General features: G+C 46.6%; 8 non-coding genes across 8 annotated transcripts; all 8 read right to left on the bottom strand.

The window, feature by feature from the left end:
• Positions 1–526: 526 nt before the first annotated feature.
• TRNAW-CCA (transfer RNA tryptophan (anticodon CCA)) lies at positions 527–598 on the bottom strand. The gene has a single exon. It is a non-coding gene; the product is annotated as a tRNA-Trp (tRNA).
• Positions 599–911: 313 nt separating this feature from the next.
• Positions 912–985, bottom strand: TRNAN-GUU (transfer RNA asparagine (anticodon GUU)). Its single transcript has one exon. It is a non-coding gene; the product is annotated as a tRNA-Asn (tRNA).
• Positions 986–2,775: 1,790 nt separating this feature from the next.
• Positions 2,776–2,847, bottom strand: TRNAW-CCA (transfer RNA tryptophan (anticodon CCA)). Its single transcript has one exon. It is a non-coding gene; the product is annotated as a tRNA-Trp (tRNA).
• A 313-nt stretch (positions 2,848–3,160) lies between these two features.
• Positions 3,161–3,234, bottom strand: TRNAN-GUU (transfer RNA asparagine (anticodon GUU)). Its single transcript has one exon. It is a non-coding gene; the product is annotated as a tRNA-Asn (tRNA).
• A 576-nt stretch (positions 3,235–3,810) lies between these two features.
• On the bottom strand, positions 3,811–3,884 carry TRNAN-GUU (transfer RNA asparagine (anticodon GUU)). The gene has a single exon. It is a non-coding gene; the product is annotated as a tRNA-Asn (tRNA).
• A 4,035-nt stretch (positions 3,885–7,919) lies between these two features.
• Positions 7,920–7,991, bottom strand: TRNAW-CCA (transfer RNA tryptophan (anticodon CCA)). The gene has a single exon. It is a non-coding gene; the product is annotated as a tRNA-Trp (tRNA).
• A 2,156-nt stretch (positions 7,992–10,147) lies between these two features.
• On the bottom strand, positions 10,148–10,219 carry TRNAW-CCA (transfer RNA tryptophan (anticodon CCA)). Its single transcript has one exon. It is a non-coding gene; the product is annotated as a tRNA-Trp (tRNA).
• A 303-nt stretch (positions 10,220–10,522) lies between these two features.
• On the bottom strand, positions 10,523–10,596 carry TRNAN-GUU (transfer RNA asparagine (anticodon GUU)). Its single transcript has one exon. It is a non-coding gene; the product is annotated as a tRNA-Asn (tRNA).
• Positions 10,597–12,143: the final 1,547 nt, after the last annotated feature.

Here is a 12,143-nt window from a genome sequence, read left to right on the forward strand (position 1 = left end):
ACAATCCAGGACCGACAGTTGATTGGGAGGGCGCTTACAGGTTTCCGACACTAGACCGGTACCTGAACTCACAAACCCAAACTGCAAAGTGATGCCCATTGCCACTAGACTGCCGACCCCCTTTCGGGGCCCCAACATATATCCTTTAGTCACACCTAGAGTTCCCAGGACAGTGCAGCATTCAGCGATTACACGAAAATATTGACAGCGCTAGGAGGCCATGCAAATGGCAGAGGTATGCTTTACAAAGCCCACGTAGCGTGCACAAAACAGCACATCAGTCAGGCCCACTTGAAGAGATGGTAAAGAGGAAATACTTCTGCTGCATCCAGTAAAACATAGAGATTGGCCTGCTTTAAAGGTTGACCATGTCCTTCATGGGTGTCTGTCAATATGATACTTCCCTGCTGCAAAGCTTACATTCGAAACGCCAGAACAACTAGGCCCAGAGCACAAAGATGCAGTCAGGTTGAAATAACGAGATACTGAAGAGCAATTTTGTATTTCAGAGTGGGAAAAGGAAGTATGACCCCGACGTGATTTGAACACGAAACCTTCTGATCTGGAGTCAGACGCGCTACCATTGCGCCACGAGGTCCTTGTGGAAATCCACCTGGTGTGTCTGATGACAGAATAAAGGTAGGAGACGTACATGGACCTGCAGAGCCTCATTGCTTCTTTAAGTAGACTGGCTAGGATAGCTTCCTTCTGTGCATCAGTACACGCTGCAGCCAAACCCTTCCCATGAAGTCTTGATGTTTATGAATTGAATGGCAAGTTTTGAAAAACTAAAGCAAGCGAGAAGAATTGCTTGCAGTTTATTGGATTTTTTGGACGTCAGCAGACGAGACCTGCGAGAGGTAAACAGAAGTTCATAGTTGGTCATGCTGAATTTTTGAGCCAAAATGCATCGTCCCTGGGTGGGCTTGAACCACCAACCTTTCGGTTAACAACCGAACGCGCTAACCGATTGCGCCACAGAGACTCATGCAGTGCTTACACTGGGGCCTGATTGGTGTGCTGTTTGCTTATGCTTCCCAGGCAACCTGAAAATATTTCTAAAATAGCTCTATTTCCCACAGCAAATCAGGGTATCAAGCACTTCCCTACCTCCCCTAATCCACAAACACAGGGGATTTAGTAGAGGACAGAGCCCATCAACAGTGCACCAAATGTCCTCTGTGTAGGCATAACTTGCTATGAGGAGAAAGCCACAGTTGCGCACTTGTGTTAAAAGGGGACAGTAGGCTGAACCCAGAGAACACGGGAGAAATGACTCAGGTTTACTGAGTGGAACACTCTGTGTCTTTGTGCCAAAAACAGCAGCGTCTTTTCGGTTAACAGCCGAACGCGCTAACCAATTGTGCCACAGAGACACACTGGCATGTGTGTTCTGCCTTTGGCCTGATTGCATTGCTATTTTTTTCTGATTGGCAGAAAACCTGAACTTTTTTCTGAAAAAGGCATGCCTCTCTTAGCACTGCAGTGCATTAGACTGCTCCCTTGCTTCCCTGAGTCCCCAAATACACAACCACCTTGGGCACAATAGAAGACACATTCCAGCAGATTTAGCAAGAGTGCACCAAGGTTTCTATATGTAGGTACCTTGCTGAGAAGCAAGACCTGCAGTGGCATTCTTCTGTTAAAAGAGGGCAGCAGAGTGCACCAAGAGAACTTGGGGGAAGTAGCTTATGTTAACTACTTGCCATGATCTTTATAGATCCCTCTGTTTGACTGGGTGAATTCTAATTTCTGGGGTAGAGTAAGCAATTTTTGGATCTAGATGCTGTGCGCAATAGGAATGCTATATACTGCACTGTACTGCTACTGAAAAGTTACCAATTTTACAGGATGTTCAGGTAAGCTTTGTTTCAGAAAACAACTTGCTAGAGGCCCTAGGACAGATTACTGGGACAAAGGAAGAGGGTTTGGGGATTAGCACATCTCCTATGAAAGGTACAGTCACGCCCGAGACAACTCTGAGTGCCTCCTCAAATTCTAAGAAATGCGAACTGGGGTCCTACGCCTTTTATTGCCAGTGGATCTTTGTGTTTCAGACAAATGTGCACGCCTCCCAGAGCCCCATGCAATGCACTTAGGGAAATGGGGGAAGGTGCTGTGCAACCCTCTCGCTGACAATGTCTCTCTTGTCTATAATGTATCTATGAGAGAGAGAGAAATAGGCAATGCGAGAGTGAAAAAGTAAAATGGAAATGTGTCTACTGAGACCAGTATAAGGGGAAATCCTCACAATCCAGGACCGACAGTTGATTGGGAGGGCGCTTACAGGTTTCCGACACCAGACCGGTACCTGAACTCACAAACCCAAACTGCAAAGTGATGGGCATTGCCACGAGACTGCCGACCCCCTTTCGGGGCCCCAGCATATATCCTTTAGTCACACCTAGAGTTCCCAGGACAGTGCAGCATTCAGCGATTACACGAAAATATTGACAGCGCTAGGAGGCCATGCAAATGGCAGAGGTATGCTTTACAAAGCCCACGTAGCGTACACAAAACTGCACATCAGTCAGGCCCACATGAAGAGATGATAAAGAGGAAATACTTTTGCTGCATCCAGTAAAACATAGAGATTGGCCTGCTTTAAAGTTTGACCATGTCCTTCATGGGTGTCTGTCAATATGATACTTCCGTGCTGCAAAGTTTACATTCGAAACGCCAGAACAACTAGGCCCAGAGCACAAAGATGCAGTCAGGTTGAAATAACGAGATACTGAAGAGCAATTTTGTATTTCAGAGTGGGAAAAGGAAGTATGACCCCGACGTGATTTGAACACGCAACCTTCTGATCTGGAGTCAGACGCGCTACCAATGCGCCATGAGGTCCTTGTGGCAATCCACCTGGTGTGTCTGATGACAGAATAAAGGTAGGAGACGTGCATGGACCTGCAGAGCCTCATTGCTTCTTTAAGTAGACTGGCTAGGATAGCTTCCTTCTGTGCATCAGTACACGCTGCAGCCAAACCCTTCCCATGAAGTCTTGATGTTTATGAATTGAATGGCAAGTTTTGAAAAACTAAAGCAAGCGAGAAGAATTGCTTGCAGTTTATTGGATTTTTTGGACGTCAGCAGACGAGACCTGCGAGAGGTAAACAGAAGTCCATAGTTGGTCACGCTGAATTTTTGAGCCAAAATGCACCGTCCCTGGGTGGGCTTGAACCACCAACCTTTCGGTTAACAGCCGAACGCGCTAACCGATTGCGCCACAGAGACTCATGCAGTGCTTACACTGGGGCCTGATTGGTGTGCTGTTTGCTTATGCTTCCCAGGCAACCTGAAAATATTTCTAAAATAGCTCTTTTTCCCACAGCAAATCAGGGTATCAAGCACTTCCCTACCTCCCCTAATCCACAAACACAGGGGATTTAGTAGAGGACAGAGCCCATCAACAGTGCACCAAATGTCCTCTGTGTAGGCATAACTTGCTATGAGGAGAAAGCCACAGTTGCGCACTTGTGTTAAAAGGGGACAGTAGGCTGAACCCAGAAAACACGGGAGAAATGACTCAGGTTTACTGAGTGGAACACTCTGTGTCTTTGTGCCAAAAACAGCAGCGTCTTTTGCTTCTTTAGGTAGACTGGCTAGGATAACTTCCTTCGAATGCTGCAGCCAAACCCTTCCCATGAAGTCTTGATGTTTATGAATTGAATGGCAAGTTTTGAAAAACTAAAGCAAGCGAGAAGAATTGCTTACAGTTTATTGGATTTTTTGGACGTCAGCAGACGAGACCTGCGAGAGGTAAACAGAAGTTCATAGTTGGTCATGCTGAATTTTTGAGCCAAAATGCATCGTCCCTGGGTGGGCTTGAACCACCAACCTTTCGGTTAACAGCCAAACGCGCTAACCGATTGCGCCACAGAGACTCATGCAGTGCTTACACTGGGGCCTGATTGGTGTGATGTTTGCTTATGCTTCCCAGGCAACCTGAAAATATTTCTAAAATAGCTCTATTTCCCACAGCAAATCAGGGTATCAAGCACTTCCCTACCTCCCGTAATCCACAAACACAGGGGATTTAGTAGAGGACAGAGCCCAGCAACAGTGCACCAAATGCCCTCTGTGTAGGCATAACTTGCTATGAGGAGAAAGCCACAGTTGCGCACTTGTGTTAAAAGGGGACAGTAGGCTGAACCCAGGGAACGCGGGAGAAATGACTCAGGTTTACTGAGTGGAACACTCTGTGTCTTTGTGCCCAAAACAGCAGCGTCTTTTCGGTTAACAGCCGAACGCGCTAACCAATTGCGCCACAGAGACTCACTGGCATGTGTGTTCTGCCTTTGGCCTGATTGCATTGCTATTTTTTTCTGATTGGCAGAAAACCTGAACTTTTTTCTGAAAAAGGCATGCCTCTCTTAGCACTGCAGTGCATTAGACTGCTCCCTTGCTTCCCTGAGTCCCCAAATACACAACCACCTTGGGCACAATAGAAGACACATTCCAGCAGATTTAGCAAGAGTGCACCAAGGATTCTATATGTAGGTACCTTGCTGAGAAGCAAGACCTGCAGTTGCATTCTTCTGTTAAAAGAGGGCAGCAGAGTGCACCAAGAGAACTTGGGGGAAGTAGCTTATGTTAACTACTTGCCATGCTCTTTATAGATCCCTCTGTTTGACTGGGTGAATTCTAATTTCTGGGGTAGAGTAAGCAATTTTTGGATCTAGATGCTGTGCACAACAGGAATGCTATATACTGCACTTTACTGCTACTGAAAAGTTACCAATTTTACAGGATGTTCAGGTAAGCTTTGTTTCAGAAAACAACTTGCTAGAGGCCCTAGGACAGATTACTGGGACAAAGGAAGAGGGTTTGGGGATTAGCACATCTCCTATGAAAGGTACAGTCACGCCCGAGACAACTCTGAGTGTCACCTCAAATTCTAAGAAATGCAAACTAGGGACCTACGCTTTTTATTGCCAGTGGATCTTTGTGTTTCAGACAAATGTGCACGCCTCCCAGAGCCCCTTGCAATGCACTTAGGGAAAGGGGGGAAGGTGCTGTGAAGCCCTCTCGCTGACAATGTCTCTCTTGTCTATAATGTAACTATGAGAGAGAGAGAAATAGGCAATGCGAGAGTGAAAAAGTAAAATGGAAATGTGTCTACTGAGACCAGTATAAGGGGAAATCCTCACAATCCAGGACCGACAGTTGATTGGGAGGGCGCTTACAGGTTTCCGACACCAGACCGGTACCTGAACTCACAAACCCAAACTGCAAAGTGATGCCCATTGCCACTAGACTGCCGACCCCCTTTCGGGGCCCCAGCATATATCCTTTAGTCACACCTAGAGTTCCCAGGACAGTGCAGCATTCAGCGATTACACGAAAATATTGACAGCGCTAGGAGGCCGTGCAAATGGCAGAGGTATGCTTTACAAAGCCCACGTAGCGTGCACAAAACAGCACATCAGTCAGGCCCACTTGAAGAGATGGTAAAGAGGAAATACTTCTGCTGCATCCAGTAAAACATAGAGATTGGCCTGCTTTAAAGGTTGACCATGTCCTTCATGGGTGTCTGTCAATATGATACTTCCCTGCTGCAAAGCTTACATTCGAAACGCCAGAACAACTAGGCCCAGAGCACAAAGATGCAGTCAGGTTGAAATAACGAGATACTGAAGAGCAATTTTGTATTTCAGAGTGGGAAAAGCAAGTATGACCCCGTTGTGATTTGAACACACAACCTTCTGATCTGAAGTCAGACGCGCTACCATTGCGCCACGAGGTCCTTGGGGCAGTCCACCTGGTGTGTCTGATGACAGAATAAAGGTAGGAGACGTACATGCACCTGCAGAGCCTCATTGCTTCTTTAAGTAGACTGGCTAGGATAGCTTCCTTCTGTGCATCAGTACACGCTGCAGCCAAACCCTTCCCATGAAGTCTTGATGTTTATGAATTGAATGGCAAGTTTTGAAAAACTAAAGCAAGCGAGAAGAATTGCTTACAGTTTATTGGATTTTTTGGACGTCAGCAGACGAGACCTGCGAGAGGTAAACAGAAGTTCATAGTTGGTCATGCTGAATTTTTGAGCCAAAATGCACCGTCCCTGGGTGGGCTTGAACCACCAACCGGTTAACAGCCGAACGCGCTAACCGATTGCGCCACAGAGACTCATGCAGTTCTTACACAGGGGCCTGATTGGTGTGCTGTTTGCTTATGCTTCCCAGGCAACCTGAAAATATTTCTAAAATAGCTCTTTTTCCCACAGCAAATCAGGGTATCAAGCACTTCCCTACCTCCCGTAATCCACAAACACAGGGGATTTAGTAGAGGACAGAGCCCATCAACAGTGCACCAAATGCCCTCTGTGTAGGCATAACTTGCTATGAGGAGAAAGCCACAGTTGCGCACTTGTGTTAAAAGGGGACAGTAGGCTGAACCCAGGGAACACGGGAGAAATGACTCAGGTTTACTGAGTGGAACACTCTGTGTCTTTGTGCCCAAAACAGCAGCGTCTTTTCGGTTAACAGCCGAACGCGCTAACCAATTGCGCCACAGAGACTCACTGGCATGTGTGTTCTGCCTTTGGCCTGATTGCATTGCTATTTTTTTCTGATTGGCAGAAAACCTGAACTTTTTTCTGAAAAAGGCATGCCTCTCTTAGCACTGCAGGGCATTAGACTGCTCCCTTGCTTCCCTGAGTCCCCAAATACACAACCACCTTGGGCACAATAGAAGACACATTCCAGCAGATTTAGCAAGAGTGCACCAAGGTTTCTATATGTAGGTACCTTGCTGAGAAGCAAGACCTGCAGTTGCATTCTTCTGTTAAACGAGGGCAGCAGAGTGCACCAAGAGAACTTGGGGGAAGTAGCTTATGTTAACTACTTGCCATGATCTTTATAGATCCCTCTGTTTGACTGGGTGAATTCTAATTTCTGGGGTAGAGTAAGCAATTTTTGGATCTAGATGCTGTGCGCAACAGGAATGCTATATACTGCACTGTACTGCTACTGAAAAGTTACCAATTTTACAGGATGTTCAGGTAAGCTTTGTTTCAGAAAACAACTTGCTAGAGGCCCTAGGACAGATTACTGGGACAAAGGAAGAGGGTTTGGGGATTAGCACATCTCCTATGAAAGGTACAGTCACGCCCGAGACAACTCTGAGTGTCACCTCAAATTCTAAGAAATGCAAACTAGGGACCTACGCTTTTTATTGCCAGTGGATCTTTGTGTTTCAGACAAATGTGCACGCCTCCCAGAGCCCCTTGCAATGCACTTAGGGAAATGGGGGAAGGTGCTGTGAAGCCCTCTCACTGACAATGTCTCTCTTGTCTATAATGTATCTATGAGAGAGCGAGAAATAGGCAATGCGAGAGTGAAAAAGTAAAATGGAAATGTGTCTACTGAGACCAGTATAAGGGGAAATACTCACAATCCAGGACCGACAGTTGATTGGGAGGGCGCTTACAGGTTTCCGACACCAGACCGGTACCTGAACTCACAAACCCAAACTGCAAAGTGATGGGCATTGCCACTAGACTGCCGACCCCCTTTCGGGGCCCCAGCATATATCCTTTAGTCACACCTAGAGTTCCCAGGACAGTGCAGCATTCAGCGATTACACGAAAATATTGACAGCGCTAGGAGGCCATGCAAATGGCAGAGGTATGCTTTACAAAGCCCACGTAGCGTGCACAAAACAGCACATCAGTCAGGCCCACTTGAAGAGATGGTAAAGAGGAAATACTTCTGCTGCATCCAGTAAAACATAGAGATTGGCCTGCTTTAAAGGTTGACCATGTCCTTCATGGGTGTCTGTCAATATGATACTTCCCTGCTGCAAAGCTTACATTCGAAACGCCAGAACAACTAGGCCCAGAGCACAAAGATGCAGTCAGGTTGAAATAACGAGATACTGAAGAGCAATTTTGTATTTCAGAGTGGGAAAAGGAAGTATGACCCCGACGTGATTTGACCACGCAACCTTCTGATCTGGAGTCAGACGCGCTACCATTGCGCCACGAGGTCTTGCGGCACTCCACCTGGTTTGTCTGATGACAGAATAAAGGTAGGAGACGTACATGCACCTGCAGAGCCTCATTGCTTCTTTAAGTAGACTGGCTAGGATAGCTTCCTTCTGTGCATCAGTACACGCTGCAGCCAAACCCTTCCCATGAAGTCTTGATGTTTATGAATTGAATGGCAAGTTTTGAAAAACTAAAGCAAGCGAGAAGAATTGCTTGCAGTTTATTGGATTTTTTGGACGTCAGCAGACGAGACCTGCTAGAGGTAAACAGAAGTTCATAGTTGGTCACGCTGAATTTTTGAGCCAAAACGCATCGTCCCTGGGTGGGCTTGAACCACCAACCTTTCGGCCGATTGCGCCACAGAGACTCGTGCAGTGCTTACACTGGGGCCTGATTGGTGTGCTGTTTGCTTATGCTTCCCAGGCAACCTGAAAATATTTCTAAAATAGCTCTATTTCCCACAGCAAATCAGGGTATCAAGCACTTCCCTACCTCCCGTAATCCACAAACACGGGGGATTTAGTAGAGGACAGAGCCCATCAACAGTGCACCAAATGCCCTCTGTGTAGGCATAACTTGCTATGAGGAGAAAGCCACAGTTGCGCACTTGTGTTAAAAGGGGACAGTAGGCTGAACCCAGAGAACACGGGAGAAATGACTCAGGTTTACTGAGTGGAACACTCTGTGTCTTTGTGCCCAAAACAGCAGCGTCTTTTCGGTTAACAGCCGAACGCGCTAACCAATTGCGCCACAGAGACTCACTGGCATGTGTGTTCTGCCTTTGGCCTGATTGCATTGCTATTTTTTTCTGATTGGCAGAAAACCTGAACTTTTTTCTGAAAAAGGCATGCCTCTCTTAGCACTGCAGTGCATTAGACTGCTCCCTTGCTTCCCTGAGTCCCCAAATACACAACCACCTTGGGCACAATAGAAGACACATTCCAGCAGATTTAGCAAGAGTGCACCAAGGATTCTATATGTAGGTACCTTGCTGAGAAGCAAGACCTGCAGTTGCATTCTTCTGTTAAAAGAGGGCAGCAGAGTGCACCAAGAGAACTTGGGGGAAGTAGCTTATGTTAACTACTTGCCATGCTCTTTATAGATCCCTCTGTTTGACTGGGTGAATTCTAATTTCTGGGGTAGAGTAAGCAATTTTTGGATCTAGATGCTGTGCGCAACAGGAATGCTATATACTGCACTTTACTGCTACTGAAAAGTTACCAATTTTACAGGATGTTCAGGTAAGCTTTGTTTCAGAAAACAACTTGCTAGAGGCACTAAGACAGATTACTGGGACAAAGGAAGAGGGTTTGGGGATTAGCACATCTCCTATGAAAGGTACAGTCACGCCCGAGACAACTCTGAGTGTCACCTCAAATTCTAAGAAATGCAAACTAGGGACCTACGCTTTTTATTGCCAGTGGATCTTTGTGTTTCAGACAAATGTGCACGCCTCCCAGAGCCCCTTGCAATGCACTTAGGGAAATGGGGGAAGGTGCTGTGCAACCCTCTCGCTGACAATGTCTCTCTTGTCTATAATGTAACTATGAGAGAGAGAGAAATAGGCAATGCGAGAGTGAAAAAGTAAAATGGAAATGTGTCTACTGAGACCAGTATAAGGGGAAATCCTCACAATCCAGGACCGACAGTTGATTGGGAGGGCGCTTACAGGTTTCCGACACCAGACCGGTACCTGAACTCACAAACCCAAACTGCAAAGTGATGCCCATTGCCACTAGACTGCCGACCCCCTTTCGAGGCCCCAACATATATCCTTTAGTCACACCTAGAGTTCCCAGGACAGTGCAGCATTCAGCGATTACACGAAAATATTGACAGCGCTAGGAGGCCATGCAAATGGCAGAGGTATGCTTTACAAAGCCCACGTAGCGTGCACAAAACAGCACATCAGTCAGGCCCACTTGAAGAGATGGTAAAGAGGAAATACTTCTGCTGCATCCAGTAAAACATAGAGATTGGCCTGCTTTAAAGGTTGACCATGTCCTTCATGGGTGTCTGTCAATATGATACTTCCCTGCTGCAAAGCTTACATTCGAAACGCCAGAACAACTAGGCCCAGAGCACAAAGATGCAGTCAGGTTGAAATAACGAGATACTGAAGAGCAATTTTGTATTTCAGAGTGGGAAAAGCAAATATGACCCCGACGTGATTTGAACACGCAACCTTCTGATCTGGAGTCAGACGCGCTACCATTGCGCCACAAGGTCCTTGTGGCAATCCACCTGGTGTGTCTGATGACAGAATAAAGGTAGGAGACGTACATGCACCTGCAGAGCCTCATTGCTTCTTTAAGTAGACTCGCTAGGATAGCTTCCTTCTGTGCATCAGTACACGCTGCAGCCAAACCCTTCCCATGAAGTCTTGATGTTTATGAATTGAATGGCAAGTTTTGAAAAACTAAAGCAAGCGAGAAGAATTGCTTGCAGTTTATTGGATTTTTTGGAAGTCAGCAGACGAGACCTGCGAGAGGTCCATAGTTGGTCACGCTGAATTTTTGAGCCAAAATGCACCGTCCCTGGGTGGGCTTGAACCACCAACCTTTCGGTTAACAGCCGAACGCGCTAACCGATTGCGCCACAGAGACTCATGCAGTGCTGACACTGGGGCCTGATTGGTGTGCAGTTTGCTTATGCTTCCCAGGCAACCTGAAAATATTTCTAAAATAGCTCTATTTCCCACAGCAAATCAGGGTATCAAGCACTTCCCTACCTCCCCTAAGCCACAAACACAGGGGATTTAGTAGAGGACAGAGCCCATCAACAGTGCACCAAATGTCCTCTGTGTAGGCATAACTTGCTATGAGGAGAAAGCCACAGTTGAGCACTTGTGTTAAAAGGGGACAGTAGGCTGAACCCAGAGAACACGGGAGAAATGACTCAGGTTTACTGAGTGGAACACTCTGTGTCTTTGTGCCAAAAACAGCAGCGTCTTTTCGGTTAACAGCCGAACGCGCTAACCAATTGCGCCACAGAGACTCACTGGCATGTGTGTTCTGCCTTTGGCCTGATTGCATTACTATTTTTTTCTGATTGGCAGAAAACCTGAACTTTTTTCTGAAAAAGGCATGCCTCTCTTAGCACTGCAGTGCATTAGACTGCTCCCTTGCTTCCCTGAGTCCCCAAATACACAACCACCTTGGGCACAATAGAAGACACATTCCAGCAGATTTAGCAAGAGTGCACCAAGGTTTCTATATTTAGGTACCTTGCTGAGAAGCAAGACCTGCAGTTGCATTCTTCTGTTAAAAGAGGGCAGCAGAGTGCACCAAGAGAACTTGGGGGAAGTAGCTTATGTTAACTACTTGCCATGATCTTTATAGATCCCTCTGTTTGACTGGGTGAATTCTAATTTCTGGGGTAGAGTAAGCAATTTTTGGATCTAGATGCTGTGCGCAACAGGAATGCTATATACTGCACTCTACTGCTACTGAAAAGTTACCAATTTTACAGGATGTTCAGGTAAGCTTTGTTTCAGAAAACAACTTGCTAGAGGCCCTAGGACAGATTACTGGGACAAAGGAAGAGGGTTTGGGGATTAGCACATCTCCTATGAAAGGTACAGTCACGCCCGAGACAACTCTGAGTGCCTCCTCAAATTCTAAGAAATGCGAACTGGGGTCCTACGCCTTTTATTGCCAGTGGATCTTTGTGTTTCAGACAAATGTGCACGCCTCCCAGAGCCCCATGCAATGCACTTAGGGAAATGGGGGAAGGTGCTGTGCAACCCTCTCGCTGACAATGTCTCTCTTGTCTATAATGTATCTATGAGAGAGAGAGAAATAGGCAATGCGAGAGTGAAAAAGTAAAATGGAAATGTGTCTACTGAGACCAGTATAAGGGGAAATCCTCACAATCCAGGACCGACAGTTGATTGGGAGGGCGCTTACAGGTTTCCGACACCAGACCGGTACCTGAACTCACAAACCCAAACTGCAAAGTGATGCCCATTGCCACTAGACTGCCGACCCCCTTTCGGGGCCCCAACATATATCCTTTGTCACACCTAGAGTTCCCAGGACAGTGCAGCATTCAGCGATTACACGAAAATATTGACAGCGCTAGGAGGCCATGCAAATGGCAGAGGTACGCTTTACAAAGCCCACGTAGCGTGCACAAAACAGCACATCAGTCA

Source organism: Ambystoma mexicanum, chromosome 11, assembly GCF_040938575.1.
Source record: "Ambystoma mexicanum isolate Mex_15411 chromosome 11, UKY_AmexF1_1, whole genome shotgun sequence".
NCBI classification, from domain to species: domain Eukaryota; kingdom Metazoa; phylum Chordata; class Amphibia; order Caudata; family Ambystomatidae; genus Ambystoma; species Ambystoma mexicanum.